At 32.3% G+C, this 15187-nt stretch overlaps 1 long non-coding RNA gene across 1 annotated transcript; it reads left to right on the top strand.

Annotated features, from left to right (window-relative positions):
• The first annotated feature begins 7372 nt into the window (after window positions 1–7372).
• LOC131656642 (uncharacterized) lies at window positions 7373–8255 on the top strand. Its single transcript, XR_009300215.1, has 2 exons — window positions 7373–7814; window positions 7908–8255. It is a non-coding gene; the product is annotated as an uncharacterized LOC131656642 (long non-coding RNA).
• The last annotated feature ends 6932 nt before the right edge of the window (window positions 8256–15187 follow it).

The raw sequence follows: 15187 nt of genomic DNA, 5'->3' as shown, positions 1-15187 counted from the left end.
GGTTACCATCTTCGTCTATTTTGTTCTTGCTAACTAAGGGCCTAGTCTTTTAATAAGCAGGAAAGAATTTACCCAGAGAAGAACTACTTCCTCTAGGTAAGGGACCCATCAAATCATGAGTTTTTCAAAAAAGAACAAAGGGAATGATTACCTGATAAGCGTAGATAGCGCGAGTTTCTGCTACGTTTGGGTCTGGAATGTATTGGTGGTTACCTATCTGTGTAGGGTGTTGAAACTGTTGAACGGGTTGGAGAGCAGTTGAAGTTTCCGATGTGGAAGTTTGAATGGTAGAAGACGCCATGCATGTGTTTGTTTCAAGAATTAGGTTAAAAAACCAAATAGGGTTTTTTTTGTGTTTAGTCGTAGAAGAATGAAAGATGAAGTTGTGTGAAGGCTAAAGGTTTAAGTATTTAAAGGTTTAGTAAGAACCTTTTCAAATCTTTTGAATAAAGGTCAAAAGGACACGCGACAAGAGATGATTTAATCTAACGGCGGTCGAACAGTTGTTAGCCTTACTCCTAGTATCTAGGAGCAATGATCACAAGTAATGACAAAACGTGGGAATGCACGTTTTGAAGAGACGTTTTTGAAAATGACAAGATGTTTTGAAAGATAAGTCATAAATAATTATGACGGTAGTCAGGTGTCTTGGAACTCTAAAATATGAGTAAAACGAAATCTCATCATGACAAGAAATGCCTATTTCTCTTGTTTTTCGAAACAGACATTTATTGGGGGCAATTTGTTAGCTAGAGATTTCGATTGAAGAAAATGTTCTTTGAAGAAATTAGAGTTCGAAGAGAAATGGCTTCTGATGGGCATTCCCGAGAATTAATGGCTCCTGATGGCCATGTTCGAGGATGTTATTTAAGTTGAGATGAAGATGATTGAAATCGAAGCTGAATTGAGATAGATTGTTTTTGGGACTTAAGCGTTTTTCTCGAAATACAAAGAGTATTGAAGCTTGGCGTATTTCGTGGCATTCTCGTTAAAGATCACGTTGCCACGTATCGAAAGAGAAGTCAGGTGGGAGGATTTGAATTTTGAAACATTCTGTATAACCGAACAAGGACAGATGGCGCCCCAGGGATTCGAAGCGTATGCATGTGAGCAACGTGGCATTTCGTTACTGTAGGTTTGTTAGGATCGAATTAGTATAAATAAGGGTCTTAGTATCAGGATCCAAGGTGTTCATTTTGTACAAATTACTCATAAAATTACTCAAGTATCAAGTGTTAAGAGAAAGAGTTCGCTGAGAAATGTACGTATGACACCAACACCACTTTAAATACGTTTGTATTTTTCTTTATTAAGTATCTTTCAAATATCTTCGTCTTTCGTCTAATTTTAATTCGAAGCTTTTTCATTCACCATTATTTTACATTCTTGTATTTTACATTCCTGTACTTTACATTCTTGTACTTCACATTTCTGCAATTTACATTTCTTTTACATTTTGTCAAAGTTATATTTACGTGTATAACAAGTCTATTTCGCAATATTATTTACATGATCACACCATAAACAAGTTTCGAAGCAAAAACCAACAAATAGGAACCAAATTATATCAAAAGACAACTATTTGACTCTGTCCTAGGATCAATCTAGTCGATCCTGCGAGTAACCAAAGTATAAATTATAGTTTAGAGGACTAGCGGTTGTTTACCGGAAAACACCGTAAACAACTCCCGGAATTTTCCTGCTGGCACTTTGTAGTCTTTAGGATCTCGACCTTTATCTTCTTTCTTCTTATCGGATCCTCAGCGAGAGTCGTCTTGGCGGGCACCTTTGGTACTTTCTTCCTGTCTTGAGTTGCGGACCGCGTGAGCGGCTTCTTTCTCCTCGTATTGTATGTATGCTTGGGCCTTGAGGAAAAATTCGTCCAGAGTGGCGGGCGTCTCGATCCCAATAGCTTTGGCAAAATCTGAACGTGGTCGGAGACCCCTCTCGAGCAAGAACTTCTTCATTTGGGCGGTTGTGGACACCTGTACGGCCTCTTTGTTGAATCTTTCGATGTAGACCCTAAGGGATTCATCTTTTCCCTGGATGATGGCCTCGAGGGAGGCTTCCGATTTCGGGTGTCTTCGGGAGGCCGTAAAGTTTCTGGAGAAAATCTTTCCGAGTACTTTCCATGATGTGATGGATTCATCGGGCAGACTCTTGTACCATGTCATGGCTCCTTTGCGTAGAGTGGTCGGAAACAACCGGCGCTTGATTGCGCCTGGAACCCCTCTATAATCCAGGAGGGCGTTGATGTTTTCGATGTGTTCGTCTGGATCGGTTGTCCCGTCATATGTGCCCAGCGACGGGGGCTTTTCAAGGCCGGTCGGTAGGGGTGCCTCTAAGATTGCGTGGGACAGAGGGCCCCGGCGTTCCTCCTCATCGTCGCTGGCGGAAGGAGTGGTGGACCTGCTGAGACTTCTTCTGTGCCGCCTACGATCGTCGCCGTGCTTTGTAGGAGGTGACTTGGATCTTGTCTTCGGTACAGGAGAGTGTGAACGGTGTTGGGAACGGTGGTCGCCCGATCCCTTCTTGGAAATGGGACCCGCGTTTTCCCTAGGGGAGGGTGAGTGAGGGCGTTTCTTGGGGATCGTATCGCGCTACGAGCGCGTTTTGTGACCGGGGGGAGTTTTTGAGTGACGCTTCTGCTCAAGTGCCCCGATCCTGTCGTTCTACTGCTAGATAAGGGCGTTAGTCTGCGCGAGGGCGGCCAGAACGGCAGCCATAGTTTGGTCCTGGAAAGTGGGACCCTTGGAAGAGAATGGGTTCTCTAGAACTTCTTCGTGACTGTCTTTGCCACTGGTATCTCCAAGGTGATGGACGATACTGTCGCGGAAGTCCTTCGGGGAAGGAGATGCCGTGAGGCCGTCTCGAGGGACGATATTTTTGGGTGGGTGAATGACGACAGAGATGTCGTTCTTCTTGATCATTGTAGTGTCCAGAGAAGAGGAGTCTTCGTTATTGCTAGCCATGGGTGATGGTTGAGCTAGAGCTTTGGTTTCTGAATTCTTGAAGAGAACAAGAATGGATCAAGAAGTGCAAGAAAAGGAAACGGGGGAGCTGAGATTTCCCACAGATGGCGCCACTGATCTTACCGAGCAGATCAGATGGCCAGCAACAAAGAAGGCTTGAAATCCGGAGCGGTTGAGAGGGGAAAAAATGGTTGTACCTTCAAGGCACTCCGATGCCAAAGTAAGTATGTGATCAACAGGGTACAACAAAGTGAGAGATTTAGGGGGTAAGAAAAGGTTACCTTGCCCTCAGGGTTTAGAGGGCTATTTATAAGAGTATTTCGTGCGAGAAAAGCTCCATTTTACCAGGCGCTAGGCCAACTATTAAGCAGGCTGTCTGCTACCGGGCACGAGGCTGTTGCATGCTCGGTTATATCTAGCGTTTGCCTGGAGGGAGAGGCTGTTGCGCACGCGGCCAAGGTGCCTTGGGCTGAAGGTTGGATTGGCCCAATTGAGTTAATTGGGCCGGTCCAGAATAATTATTATTATGATTTTTATCAAAAATCACATGTATTAAATATTCTATGTATTGAGCTTCGTCGCCTATATCTAAGCAAGTAAAAGCCATGAGATTATGATGAAAAACTCCATTGATGGAGAAAGATGAAAAACTCCATTGAGCTTGGTCGCCTATAATATGTTACTTTGGTGATTTAAGTGACATTTCGATGAATTTTGGTGGGGCATAGGTGTTGTAAGGATTACTGAGGATTAGATGTATTTTAGAATAATTAGTTGGGACTATTTTAATTAGATAAATAGAATAATATTGGTGTTAAAAGTAATAAGGGTGAGATGGTTAAATCAAGAGAGTTAAGTGGAAAAAAAAATAGAAAAGAAGAAAAAAGGGTTTCCATTCGTACGTGAAAGCTTGGGAGAACGTGGAAGAGATGAGAGTCAGGGAATTTGAGAACTCTTAAAGTTTTTGCAGAAACCCGAAGAGGAATTAGAATCAAGCTTTAATCTGAGGTAAGGGGAGTCTATCATGGTTATTATAATTGGCTTAAGTGATTGATAACTGTGAGATCGGTTTGGGTTTTTATAGTTGTGAATAGATAGTGATGTAATGAGTTTTTATGAATTAGATGTATTAAGTTGCAATAAAATGATGCCTATAATTGAGATATATGGAGTTGTGATTGTATGATAAAAACTTCAGTTTAGATGACAACTTAGGGTCTGTAATGTGTAGGAATCGTAGGAATTTGGAATGCATTATCCAGGAAATCGCATCAGGAAATTCCTGATCGCATAGCTTTGTCAGGCGAGCCGTTTGTATTTTTGGAACGCGCTGGGCAAGTGGCGTGGGCAAGAGGGAGTGTTGGCTACTGCCTTGTCTCGCCGGGCGAGTGAAGTGGCTCTTCGGGCGAGAGACCTGAGATATTGAGAAGTTTCCTAAAAATTTAGGAGCATCTAAAGCCTTACATGATCTACGACGATCATAAAAATACCAGGCCGGATATTAACTTAACATGAAAAGTGTTGACAAATAAATTCAGGATCCCATCGGGGCTCTCTGACTTATTCAAAATCTGGGATCAATCGAGTTCTACAAACGACCCAAGATCACAAACCTACTCAGAATTCCCAACTTAATTCGCATGGATCAAACTCCCATCACACACCATTAATTTGTAAAGATCTCAACTGAGAAGGAAATAAGAAAATTCTGGGATTCTTTGTCTGAACTCTTCAACCCTATGGGTCTCGAGATCGTGGGGCTTGTACATATTCCATAATTCTCAAGGTCGGGTCCCTAAGTCGGGTGTATCGAGTAGTGCTAAGGAGTAATAGTAGCAACCGAGATGCTGCTGAAACCTCAAGAAGTCGGATTATACTTGGTTAACGAAGACGTTTCAAGCACTTATGGACGGTTACAAGCGTTACGAAGCTGATTAATGGTAATTAGACCATGAACTTCACTATAAATGGGGCTCCCGGCCGAGGGAAAAGCAAGACACTTCATACTCTTGAGCTCGTATCAACTACGCTGCTCAAATCTCTAAAGCAAATACTTACAAACTCTTGTGAGACTTCGTCGAAATCTTCTTCCAAAAACTAATAAAAATGTTACGCAGAAACAAAATAAAAAGAATTGTTAAGCTTTTTAAACTTAATCTTTCAAGAAATATTATTCATGAAGTAATTTAGAACTTTTTAAAACTATAATTCAATTTAGAACTTAAGCCTTAAAATAATACAAATTTCCTACAGTTTTTGATGTAAATAAATACGTAAATAAAATATTTAAACATGCATTTCCATCAATCAAATTATACATCATTACCAATCCAAAACTTTTCATGATGTCTTGAGGAATTTTTTATCAATATAATGTCCGAATTCGTATTATTAATAACTTAAAAGTCACATATAAAGAAATCAAAGTTAATGAAGTATGCAACATTTGAAAGTTAAATTTTATCCTACAAAACACTCCATTAATAATGAATTTATAAACATGTTTTCTTACAACATTAATTTGTATTCAGGTGATTTGGTTTGAAACATCAAATTGTTAGTGTAGAGATGGTCTTTTTGTAGAGAGATTATTTATTTCAATTATTTTAAGAACCGTTGCGGTTCTTGTCGTAATATTAATTGGTATGTAAAATTTCTTTGTCGGATTTGCGTCTCTCTTTTGTAAATAAGTTGGAGAATCCTTAATTCTCTAGTTTAATATATCTTGTTTACTAAAAAAAATTGTGTTTTACTCTTTGATATCAAGAAAGGTTTGCACTATTTAATAAAATTCCTTATTTTCTTAATCTAAAATGACTATTAAATGTGCTAGAGGGACAAATGTATTTGAATTTTTTTAAATAATTATTCTAATTTTAAAAACGATTTTTTTTAAAATTTATAAATATAATGTACAATATTATTTTAATTTATATAAAGAGAGTTGGAACTTTAAAAGATATAAATTGATATAACCATATCTATATTACAGAGAAAACAAATATGGCTGAAGTTATGAAATTTGTTTATATTATAATTCTCTTTATTTCTATATTTTTGGTGCAATTCAACCATGGAAGTAATAGATTTGGACGTAATACATTTATTAATACTTACAATTTCTTTGTTACTTTGTGCACAAGGTTTATCAACTATTATCTAATATTTTCTCTCATTTTTCCATATAGAAACTGGTAAATGTGTAAAAGATGCTGATTGTACAAGTTTTTTTGTGCGGTGCCCACCACCACGGGTAGTGAAGTGTAATACTAAACGATGCAGATGTGTTAGATTGGTGTCTCTTATTAATAATGTTCACATATGATTCTAAATTTAATTTGGTATTCAAGAGAGTATACAAATTCTCTTCAAGAATAATTAATAATCTTCAAAAATATATTAGGAAGGTTCATGATTCACTGAAACAAATTATATTTATGATTCTGTTTAATTTACAATAATGACTTCAATAAAAATTTAGTTAGCTGTTAAAATGGTTTTCATTTGATTTAAAATTAGTTTAAAATCAATTTATATTTACAACTTAATCTTTCAAAAAATCTTATTCATCAAATAATTTATTATAGAATTATAATTCAATTCTATTCAATTTAGAATTATAATTCAATTCAATTCAATTTAGAATTTATAATTCAATTCAATTCAATTTATAATTTAGAATTATATTTACAACATTATTTAAATTTCTTTTATATCACGAAAGGTTTGCACTATTTAGAAAAATCGGTTATTTTCTTTGGGTTTTTCTAACCTATGCAACATTGTATAGGATAAGGGAAATTAATACATTATTTCTTTCTATATGAATTATCATATTAATTATTTTTCTTTTAAAAAGTAATCTTTTATATTTTCTCTCTCCTATCCAATTAATGGATCAACATAAATAATAATAAATATGGTAATTTATATTTAAAAAATGGTGTATTAATTGTCTCTTATCTTATGCAAGGTTGTATAGGTTAGAAAAACCCATTTTCTTAATCTAAAATGATAATTAAATATGCTAGAGGAATTAATTTAGAAACTTGTCTTCTTACAACATTATTTAAATTTCTTTCATATCATGAAAGGTTTGCACTATTTAGAAAAATCGGTTATTTTCTTAATTTAAAATGATTATTAAATATGCTAGAGGGCCAAATGTATTTGAATTTTTTTTTAATAGTTATTCTAATTTTAAGAACGGCTTCTTAAAAGTTTATAAACATAATGTACAATATTATTTTAATTTATGTAAAGAGAGTTGGAACTTAAAAAGATATAAATTGATATATCATGAAAGGTTTGCACTATTTAGAAAAATTGGTTATTTTCTTAATCTAAAATGATTATTAAATATGCTAGAGGGACAAATGTATTTGAATTTTTTTTTTAATAATTATTCTAATTTTAACAACGACTTCTTAAAAGTTTATAAACATAATGTACAATATTATTTTAATTTATGTAAAGAGATTTGGAACTTAAAAAGATATAAATTGATATATCATGAAAGGTTTGCACTATTTAGAAAAATCGGTTATTTTCTTAATCTAAAATGATTATTAAATATGCTAGAGGGACAAATGTATTTGAATTTTTTTTTAATAATTATTCTAATTTTAAGAACGACTTTTTAAAAGTTTATAAACATAATGTACAATATTATTTTAATTTATGTAAAGAGAGTTGGAACTTTAAAAGATATAAATTGATAAGAACCATTTCTGTATTACAAAGAAAAAAATATGGCTCAAGTTATGAAGTTTGTTTATATTATAATGATTTTTATTTCTATATTTCTGGTGCAATTCAACCATGGAAGTAATAACTTGGGAAGTAATACTTTCAATAATACTACAATTTTTTTGTTACTTTGTGCACAACGTTTACCAACTATTATCTAATATTTTCTCTCATTTTTTGATATAGGAGCTGATAAATGTGAAAAAGATTCTGATTGTACAAGTTATTTTGTGCGGTGCCCACCACCACGGATAGTGAAGTGTAATAATAAACGATGCAGATGTGATAGTATTATATCTCTTATTAGAAATGTTCACATATAATTCTAATAAATTTAATTTGGTAATCAAGAGAGTATACAAATTCTCTTCAAGAATAATGAATACTTTTTGAGAGTAAACTATTGTCATACCCGTGCGAAAGCACGAATACCTGTTTTGTCACGTTTATTTTGTTTAATATTGTATTTTCTTTAATAGAAAAAGGATATTTTGATTCATCAATCAATAATTTCATATTCTCATTATCATTTGATATTTTGATCAATAATTTTAAATTACCGTTAATATCCAATATTTTGATCTCTAACTTCTATTCCCGTTAATATTTAATATTATGATCAATAAACATCACTTTTCCGTTAACATTCATTATTTCGATCAATAACTTTATGTTCCCGTTAATATTCAATATTTTGATCAGTAATTCATGTTCTCGTTAATATTCAACATTTTATTCAGTAACTTCTTGTTTTCGTTAATATTCAATATTTTTATCAGTAATTTCATATTTTGCTAATATTCATTATTTTGAGCAGTAATTTCGTATTCCAGTTAATATTTCAAATTTGTTCACGTTAATATTCAATATTTTGATCAGTAACTTCATGTTCCCGTTAACATTCATTATTTTGACCAGTAACTCCGTGTTCCCGTTAATATTCATTATTTTGATCAATAACTTTGTGTTCCCGTTAATATTCCAAATTTGTTCCCGTTAATATTCAAAAAAATTATCTTTAACTTAATGTTTATGTTAATATTCAAAATAATTATCAGTAACTTCGTGTTCTCGTTAATATTCAATATTTGTCAATAACTCCGTGTTCCCGTTATATTTATTATTTTGATCAGTAACTTCGTGCTCCCCTTAATATTCAAAATTTGTTCCCATTAATATTCAAATTTTGGATCAGTAACTTAATGTTTCCGATAATATTCAAAATTTTGATCAATAACTTCGTGCTCTCGTTATATTTAATATTTTAATCAATAAATTTCAAAATGTTGATTAGTAAATTTCAAAATGTTGTAGTGTAACATTCAATATTTTGATCAGTAAATTTCAAAATATTGTAGTGTAACTTAAAATGTTTATTGTCTTGTTGTTTAAATATACATAGACAATTCCACCGAAAACTCTCATACAACCTCCACTTAAAAAAAACTACCACTGTTAATAACAAAAGTAAAAGAAATTCTATACGTGCCACGATGATGACTAAGTGATCAAAATCCCATGAAAAAGGTGTTAGATACTCGATTAATTTTTGTCCAAGAATTGATAGGGTTTACGGTGAAAATGTTGTTAGTTTTAGGAGTTATGTGGCTATACAAGGTAGAAATAAATTTAACATTTTCATAGATGATTGGAGTGAAGTTTCTTGTGAATTAAAAGCTCAATATGGACCAATATTACGATTTTTTTTTTAAATTTTATGATTTGTTTAACAAGTATATATGGCCATTTAATTTTTTGGTTTAATACTATCAATTTTATTATGTAAACATAATAAGTGTCATTGTTATAGACAATGATAAGTTGAAAAAGAAATGGATTGCATGTGCTAGTGAGTAAGAGATATGAACAAATGTGTCGCACTCGTATCAATGATAAAAATCAAAGAGACATCATTATTGAAATACATACCTCAAATAAAATCATCGGATCCCGAGACACCCATGCCACTAAGGGCAAAAACTTTTCCATTATCCGTCGCTTTATTGGGCTTCTGATATTGTGTATTAATATGAATTGGCTCTCCACAGTTGAAATAAGCCACAACTGCTTTTTTGCATTTCGTAGCACAATGTCTTGATTTTCCATACTTGAATCACTTCAGAATTCTAGTGTGTAAAGAAGAGGAGAGGCGCTTGCTTTATGTAGGAGAATAATTTGCTAAAAAAGTAAACGATAGATGCACAAAACTATTTGTCCAATCAATTGGACAAGAGATATGTTCAAATTTTGGTAAGTTTGGATAGAAAGTTGTTACCAATCATTAAGACACTATTGAAAACTGATAATATAATCATTTTTCTCTGTCCACTAGATTGGCTTTAGGCCCCAATCGATCGGAGAGCTCAAAATATGCTTTAAATGAAGTTGATATTTTTCTAATCAAATGGCTAAGACTTGAAATTATTTTAGGTGTTTTGTTCATTAAGAAGGAGGTTAAAAAGGCTTTTATGTGTTTGTGTGAGTTTCTTTAATTATTGTCTTAGGAGTTACTTCATCTCTTTCACAACTTGAAGGGTTTCAAGATCCTTTGTCAAATACATCAATCATATAATCAATTAAATTGAATCTTGAGCTTCATAATAAACATTAACTTTAATTCTAAAAATATTTCCATTATCATTTGACTTATTCTTGTAAATTTATTTTGTGCCAATGATATTTGTAGAAGTGGGTTTAAGAACAATTTACCACACTTCATTTATATTATCTCTTTATAATTAACTAATTCTTCATGATCTCAATAGGATAATTATTCTCAATCCTTCATGATGGTTCCTTCTTCTGAAACAAAATCTTCATCATCATATGAATATCCATTTTCTTAAGCAGAATGCAAGTTGTATTTCTTATTGTCTGGAACATCTTCCTCAACACTTTTACTAGTGAGAGCAAAATCTTTGTCTTCTTGAGGAATCCCTTCAATTTTTTCATCATTAACAATGAAATTTATTGATTCCATTATAGGTTGGTATGCTACATAAGTAATCTATATGCCTTATTTTTAATGTAATACCTTAGAAAGATGCCTTCAGTTTCTTAGGATCAAGCTTCTATCGTTGTTCCATATCAGCAAGAATATAACAAATACTGCCAAACACATAAAAATATTTAACATTTGTCTTCCTCCCTCTCCATAGTTCGTAATTAATATGTTGCCTCAACAACATTGGTGAAATTAGTATGAAATCAAAATTTACACCTTCCTTTAACTTTGAATGAGGGACAACACTTTAGACTCACTCAAGTATTCTTATAATACTTAGAATCAAATATATATATATATATATATATATATATATATATATATATATATATATATATATATATATATATATATATATATATATGAGGAGGGATCAAATTACACCCGAAGAGTTACACCACGAGTTACACTCGTTCAATAACTACATCTCGAATTAATATTTTTTAAATTCAACCGTTGGATTGAAACATAATATCATATAGATCATACCTATAAAGTTTGAGCTTAATCTATAATGATTTACTATATCATCAAGATATCCAAAGATTAACGTCAAAATGAGCTTTTATATAACGTTAATTTTGATGTGATTCAATGACATAGTAAATCATTATAGATTAAGCTCAAACTTTATAGGTATGATCTATATGATATTATGTTTCAATCCAACGGTTGAATTTAAAAAATATTAATTCGAGATGTAGTTATTGAACGAGTGTAACTCGTGGTGTAACTCTTCGGGTGTAATTTGATCCCTCCTCTATATATATATATATATATATATATATATATATATATATATATATATATATATATATATATATATATATATATATATATATATATATATATATATATATATATATATATAAAATAATTGGTTAACATTATAATTATATATATTAGTTGGATGATTGGCAAGTCACTGTCAGTTTGGGTAAATAAAATTAATCTATTTGTTTAATGCTATAAAAACATATTAAGAAAAAACATATGTTTAATGGTTATAATTGATATAAAACATATTTAGAAAAAACTATAACAAACAAATATGTTCCTTAAAATATAATTATTATTAGATATTTGTTTAACGGTTATAATTGATAATTTTCTTTTCTCATAAAATTCAAATTCAAACTAAAAGAAAAAATATTTCATAAAAACTTTGAGAAATATAATGATGCTATAAAAACATATTTAGAAAAAACTATAACAAACAAATATGTTTCTTAAAATACAATTATTATTAGATATTTGTTTAACCGTTATAATTGATAGTTTTCTTTTCTCATAAAATTCAAATTCAAATTAAAAGAAAAAATATTTCATAAAAACTTTGAGAAATATAATGATGCTATAAAAATATATTTAGAAAAGACTAAAACAAACAAATATGTTCCTTAAAATACAATTATTATTAGATATTTGTTTAATGGTTATAATTGATAGTTTTTTTTTCTCATAAAATTCAAATTCAAACTAAAAGAAAAAATATTCATAAAAATTTTGAAAAATATTATTTTGTTGGAACTAAATCATCACTCAAATAGAGTAATGAAAAATATTATTTTGTTGGAACTAAATCATCACCCAAATAGAGTAAAAACACTAGGATACTTCTTTTAGGTTTGAATTTAGTAGTAGACTAGATTCGAATATAGCCTAATAATCTGAGTCGATCAAATTAAAATTAGGAAATAAAAATAAAAATTGAGTTTTAATAACTACTAATAGATTCATCATCTTGGTATCAAATGAAAAAAAATTACTACATAGTCACTATTAGATTCATCATCTTGGTATCAAATGAAGAAAAATCAAAATCACTACTAATATCTAATGAAGCTTACCGGAGTGGAAGTCTGGCCGCGGAGGAGGAAGGATGCCCGTGAAATCAGTGGTGGCGGACGGCAACGCCGGCTGGGCGCAAAATTAGTGGAGGCGTGGCGGCTGATGACGAAAACGTTAAAAGGCATACGACAACGGCGGCTGGGAGCAAAAATCCGTGAAGGCGGACAACAGCGGCGGCTTGGAGCGAAATTCTATGGAGGCGGACAGCGGCTGGTCGCGAGAACGACGAGGAAGGACGGAGGCTGGTCGCGGGTTGAAGGAAGGAGAAACTGTCGCGTGAGAGAGAGGCTACACGTGGGAACGGAGAAGAGAAAAGAAATATTATGTTTTGTGTGGAAAAGGGGGGCTAGGGTTTTAGTGGGGAATGACACTTTTCCCATCGGGTTTGTACATGGGCTGATGGAAAAGTTCCAGTTAGTGCACTACTTTTCTCCCATCGGTGCCTTTATGGCTCGATGTAAAAACACATTTAGTAAATCTTTTCCCATTGGTGACTACTTGGGCCAATGTAAAAGCCCATTTAGTTCACCTTTTCCCATCGGTTCTAAATTACACCGATGTAAAAGCCCTTATAAACCATTTTCGTTTTAATTACAAGTTTGCCACCGTGATTTTTTTCCATCATTTGAATTAAATGTCTGATGTAAAATTACTAAATTAAATCTTTTTTCACATCAGTTTGTTATAAAATCTGATGTAAAATCCTTTGACAAATATTTTTCACATCAGTTATCTTGATACTTGATGTAAAATCTTGAAACCAAATGTCTTATTTTTAGTAGTGATAACCTTAATACCTAATTGAATTGTTATTCGATTGAGTATAATAACCCGATCACTTCTAAAAGATGGAAAAAGTGATGTTTTCTTTATAGTTTTGAAAATACAAAAATATTGTATATTGAGATCAAACCCATGACCATTTCAAAATTTTCCCATGATTGGCAAATAAATTGAAGGAAAAAGTAATGCACTTTTTATGAAAGAGTTATTACACTACTAGAAATACTCAAATTTCCTGTAGATTTACCTGCGAATTTTAGTTAAATTTCCGCAGGAAACACTTTACCTGCGGATTTTCCTGCGGTTTCTTGTCCCCAGCTAAAACCTTCGTGGGTAATATCTTCGGCAGGAAGTTCCGCAGGTAACTCCGCATCTAAATCCGCAGGTAAATCCGCAGGTACATTATTTAAAAAATAAAAAAAAAAATAATTTTATTCAGTCTCTAGATATGTATTGCTTCTACTAAATACTAAACAATATATATAATCACGAAAAGGAAATTTAATCCTTTTAAAAGTGCTAAAAAGTCCAAATAAAAAACAAAAAGGTTAGTAAGAAACCATTTTCACAATAAGCAGTGCTAGCTCAGTCCAAATTCATCAATAGTCAGTGACTCAATATAAAAATCTATAAGCATGCTTACTTTGGTATCTAGTATGAAGTATCAATTTATATAAGATCCAAAATTGGTCAAAGAGTATATGTTGGCAATGGCATCTAGTATGTGACATCAATTTTTAAAAGAATTTGGAAGAGATATTCAGCTGGTCAGGAGTTATGATTTCTTCTTCCTTCATATAAAATTTAGCTTGGAACAGCATTTTACATAGGCTATATCACATATACAGCTTGCTAATTCTTGAACTAGTGTGTATCATTAAATTGATCATTTTCATCACCATTAATTAAAGCAGCCTAAAAGTGACTAAAATAAACCATATGATTGATTGTAATATAAAGTCAGTGTATAACTCCCGAGAGTTTTTAGTCGGGCCTAAGAAAATCTGAACCCTACATGGGCCGGGCGCGACAGAAGCCCACTCCAGCTTTGGTTATTCTTGTAGTTCTTTCTGACATATTCCTATGTATAGTTTTGTCATTTTATTATAAAACATCACTATTGATATTGGTTATTCCACATAGATTTCAGTTACACTAACAATTCTCCAATCTAATAGACTAATAAATTAGAAGCAACTAACTAACTAACCCAATCGTTGCGCCTCCTGTATTTCTTAACGCCACAGCATCACCAACGAATTATTCTGTTTGGCGATTCATTGATACTTACATGTAGCATTAATAAGAGAATCAGTTTGTATGGCTGGTTACGCACCATTTGTGCATTAATAAGAAAATCAAAAGATCCTTTAAGTTCCCTCGATTCTTCTTTTGAGAAATTTGGTAGCCTTTTTCCCACCAAAGTTTGCATGCATTTTGGAATATTTGCCTCTTGTGAGTGGATTCATATACCTGAGGTAAAATGTAGATGTAGATTTTAGTAGCCTTTTTCCCACCAAAGATTGCAAATTTCATATGTTAATCATTTATATATAGAGTCATTAACAATCTATTTGATCTATGATCTATCATGCATGATTTATATCAAGTTTCTACTTCCTACAATTTCATTATTAGACAATCCTTGTTATAAGAAAGCTTCCTACAATTTCATTATTAGACAATCATTATTAGAGAAAAATGATTAAAAATAATATGTAATTCATTCAGAATATTCAATGCAATTTATCCAAAAATGAAGATAACAAATGAAAAACAGAAGTAGAAGAATCAGTGGATAAACCTGAAATGACGTGCAGAAACGGAA

This window comes from Vicia villosa, linkage group LG3, assembly GCF_029867415.1.
Source record: "Vicia villosa cultivar HV-30 ecotype Madison, WI linkage group LG3, Vvil1.0, whole genome shotgun sequence".
NCBI lineage: Eukaryota > Viridiplantae > Streptophyta > Magnoliopsida > Fabales > Fabaceae > Vicia > Vicia villosa.
Note: the sequence above shows the minus strand (reverse complement) of the source record. Positions and strands in the feature narration are given on the sequence as shown.